The sequence below is a fragment of the Sapajus apella genome, unplaced genomic scaffold (assembly GCF_009761245.1).
Source record: "Sapajus apella isolate SASKATOON/1434 unplaced genomic scaffold, GSC_monkey_1.0 scaffold86, whole genome shotgun sequence".
Lineage (NCBI taxonomy): Eukaryota > Metazoa > Chordata > Mammalia > Primates > Cebidae > Sapajus > Sapajus apella.
Window position 1 is genome coordinate 1,978,928 of NW_022437026.1, and position 4,629 is coordinate 1,983,556.

A 4,629-nucleotide genomic window follows, 5' to 3' on the forward strand; every position below is an offset into this window, starting at 1 on the left:
AGGAAACTGAGGCACAAATAACTCAAGTATTACGGTATGTTAATTATCCCTCCTTTTTTTTTTTTTTGAGACAGGGTCTCTTGCTCTGTTGCCCAGATTAGAGTGAAGTGGCATAATCACAGCTCACAGCAGCCTCGACCTGCCAGGCTCAAGTTATCTTCCCACCTCAGTCTCCTAAGTAGCTGGCACCATAAGCACGTGCCACTATGCTCGGCTAAATTAGAAAGAGGGTCTTCCTGTGTTGCTCAAACTGATCTCAAACTCCTGGGCTCAAGTGATCCTCCTGACTTGGACTTCCAAAGTGCTGGGATTACAGGGGTGAGCCACCACATCCAGACATAGCTTTTTTTTTTTTTTTTTTTGAGCCAGAGTCTCTCTCTGTCGCCCAGGCTAGAGTGAAATGGCGTGATCTCGGATCACTGCAACCTCTGCCTCCTGGGTTCAAGGATTCTCCTTCCTCAGCCTACCGAGTAGCTGGGATTAAAGGCTCACACCACCATGCTCGGCTAATTTTTGTTTCACCATGTTGGCTAGGCTGGTCTTGAACTCCTGACCTCCGAAAATCCACTCATATTGGCCTCCCAAAGTGCTGGGATTATAGATGTGAGCCTCTGTACCCGGGCAGCTCAATTTTTTTTTTTTTTTTTTTTTAAGTCAAATATCTTGCCCAAGTTCACAAAATAAGGCTACTAAATCAATGTTTGACCAGGACGAGTTACAGAATTTACAGGGCCCATTTACGGAATTTTCATTCGCAAAAGGAAACTGTGGAACTCTTTGTCTCTTTGTTCAATTATTATGAGGAATTTCTTTTTTTTTTTTTTTTTTTTTTTTTTTTGGTCGGAGTTTCGCTCTTGTTACCCAGGCTGGAGTGCAATGGCGCGATCTCGGCTCACCGCAACCTCCGCCTCCTGGGTTCAGGCAATTCTCCTGCCTCAGCCTCCTGAGTAGCTGGGATTACAGGCACGCGCCACCACGCACAGCTCATTTTTTTTTTGTATTTTTAGTAGAGACGGGGTTTCACCGTGCTGACCAGGATGGTCTCGATCTCTTGACCTCATGATCCACCCGCCTCGGCCTCCCAAAGTGCTGGGATTACAGGCTTGAGCCACCGCGCCCGGCCCTATTATGAGGAATTTCAAGACAGTGACAGCAAAGCACTAAACCAAGCATGGGAACTCTGGCCCTGTATAGGTTGGTTGCCCAGGAAGCAGCACTTTACATGGTGCAGGTAACGCCAGACGTAGACCTCAGATCTCGTGGTTCCCAATCAGGTGTGTGAATGTCTCAAGCAGATCAGTGGTTCTCAAACTGAGGGACACCAATGCCCGGGGTTCCTCTGTTATATTTCTCTATCAGTTACACTTTTTGGGGTTGCTTTACTTTACTGTCATCACTCAAGTCTGAGAAACACTGGGGCATCTCTCTTTGTATCAGCGTCAGTCCCTCTACACAGGGACAGAACCATATTTTGTGGAAGCCCAAAACCTACGTAACTCAGGGGGGCCTCATTAAGAAAAAGAATAGAAAATTATAAATAAAATGTAAGTGTTGAAAGTTAGGCCCATGCACGTGAGGAGTCCTGAGGCTTTGGCTTCATTGACTTTGTGATAAATCTTTCTCTTTCTGCATCCACCCGTGTCCCTGACATCATCTCCTCTCACCTCCTCAAGGACTTGGCTTCCTTGATTATCCCTTCCCTTTCCTGTGTCTTTAATTTCTTTTCTTTTTTTTTTTTTTAAGATGTGGTTTCACCCTGATGGCCAGGCTGGTCTTGAACTCCTGACCTCAGGTGATCCACCCACCTCGGCCTCCCAAAGTGCTAGGATTACAGGCGTGAGCCACCACGCCCGGCCCCTGTGTCTTTAATTTCACTGCATCTACAACTATTTCCCTGCTGCTGTCCTCTTTGACTCCTTCTCTCTCTCTCCAGGAGCCTTCCTTGCCTCTGATCTCTTCAGAGCCAACCTTCTTGTTAGAGTTAAGTCTTCACACACTACTCCTTCGCCTTCCATTCCCCCTTCCTCCTGTTATTACTGTAACTGAGGTGCAAGTCAGTCTGCAAGTCACTCTGCTTGCAGAGTTCAAGTAACAAGAGTGAGGTCTGGTACAAAGAAAGTGATTTATTTCCAAAGCTAGCTTAGGAGAAGAGGCACAGGCATCCTACCTTTAAACAAACACTTTTCTTTTGGAGCAGAAAGCAGGCACTTTTAAAAGGCAGGGGAGGAGGCAAGCAAGGTAGGGGTCCACGTGCTAGCTTAATGCCTTATCTACTGGGCAGCTGTGCTGGTGACTGCTGGCACCTTACTAGGCTGAAAACTCTCCAAGTTGGAGAGAGTAGTGGGCATGCTTTTTGACTGTTATCGCTCTAGGCAACCTCCTGGAGGGTGGGAGTTCCAACGTGGGCATACTTTGGTCTGCAAGTGGACTGTTAACTCTCAAGGAGAGTTCTGTCTGGAAGCACAGTTAGATGAACTTGCCCTGTAGGGAGTGTCTGGTGATGGGGAAGTAAAAGGCAATATTTGCATTTCTAAAGGGCTAAGTAGGAGGTGAGAAACCAAGGGAATGAGAAGTGAGAGAAAATAATTAAAATATCTCTTAGAAAAAATGGGAATACTCAGTTACACTACCTTGCTTCTGTTCCTACCCCTCCACTGAAAAATGGATTTTTTGATGTTTCTTAACAATATATGGCTTGCTTGTTGCTTGAACCTGTGAATCTGCACTCATTTCTACAACTGGACTTCTCAGCAGCATTTGCCATAGCTGGGAGCTCTCTTTTTCTTCAAACTCCTTTCTCAGCCTCAATGACACCACAGCCTCCCTGTTTTACTCTTAGGTCTCTGATTGTTCCTTTTGTTCTCTTTTGGAGGGCCCTTGTCTTCTACCCAAACTAAGTGTGATAGATGAAGTAACCAAATCACACAGAGCTCAGTCCTAGTGTATTAGTCCGTTTTTAGCCTGAGACTGGGTAATCTATAAACAAAAGAGGATTAATTGACCCACAGTTCTGCATGACTGGGGAGGCCTCCGGAAACTTACAATCATGGTGGAAGGCAAAGGGAGGCAAAGACCTTCTTCACACGGCGGCAGGAAAGAGAGCACACAGGGAAAACTGCCATTCCTAAAACCATCAGATCTCTTGAGAACTCCCTCACTATCACAAAGCGGTATCCCCATGATCCAATCACCTCCCACCAGGTCCTTTCCTCCACACATGGGGATTACAATTTGAGATTAAAGATTTGAGTGGAGACACGGAGTCAAAGCATATCACCTAGAGCCCCTTCTCCTCTCTATTTACACTTTCTTCCTAACCACTGTGATGGTGATATTTGTATCAAGAACTTAAGGAGGTGAGAATATGAGTTCATCTGAGGTAAGAGCATCAGGCATGGAGGAGACAGCAGGAGGCCAGTGTGGCTGGAGTGGGTCAGTGACACGGGAGAAGCTGGAGATGAGGTCACAGATAGTGAGAATGGAGGACGGATCATGTAAAGCCTAAGTTGGCCATTGTAATGCTTTTGGTTTTTCCTCTGAGCGATGTGAGAAGCCAGTGCAGCGCTATGAGCAGAGGCCATGGTTCTGGCTTAAATCTCAGTAGGATCACTCTCATGTGCTAAATGTGAAAGAACGGGTGAACAAGCAAAGAAGTGAATGGAAGAAAATGGAGACAAGAGGCCAGGCATGGTGGGTCACACCTATAATCCCAGCACTTTGGGAGGCCAAGGCGGGTGGATCACTTGAGGTCAGGAGTTCAAGACCAGCCTGGCCAACATGGTAAAATCCCATCTCTACTAAAAATACAAAAAATTAGCTGGGCATGGTGGTGGGCTCCTGTAATCTCAGCTACTCGGGAGGCTGAGGTAGGAGAATTGCTTGAACCTGGGCGATAGAGGTTGCAGCGAGCCATGATCACGCGATTACACTCCAGCCTGGGTGACAGCGAGACTCTGTCTAAAAGAAAAAAAAAACAGAAAATGGAGACAAGAAAGAAATAAAGGGCTAGGCTCAGTGGCTCACGCCTGTAATCCCAGCACTTTGGAAGGCCAAGGCAGGTATATCACCTGAGGTCGGGGGTTCAAGACCAGCCTGACCAACATGGAGAAACCCCATCTCTACTAAAAATACAAAATTAGCTGGACATGGTGGCATGCACTTGTAATCCCACCTACTCAGTAGGCTGAGGCAGGGGAATTGCTTGAACCCGGGCGGCAGAGGTTGCAGTGAGCCAAGGTCCCACCATTGCACTCCAGCCTCAGCAACAAGAGGGAAACTCCATCTCAAAAAAAAGAAAGAAAGAAAAAGAAGAAAAGCTGGGCACATGCCTGTAATCCCAGCTACTCGGGAGGCTGAGGCAGGAGAATTGCTTGAACCGGGGAGGTGGAGGTTGCAGTGAACTGAGATCATGCCACTGCACTCCAGGGCTATAGAGCGAGAATCCTTCTCAAAAAGAAAGAAAGAAAGAGAGAGAGAGAGAAAGAGGGGAAGAAAGGAAGAAAGGAAGAAAAAGAAGAAAGGAAGAAAGTAAAGAAAAGAAAGAAAGAGAGAAAGAGAAAGAGAGAGAAAGAGCAAGCGAGAAAGCGAGAGAAAGAAAAGAAAGAAAGAAAGAAAGAAAGAAAGAAAGAA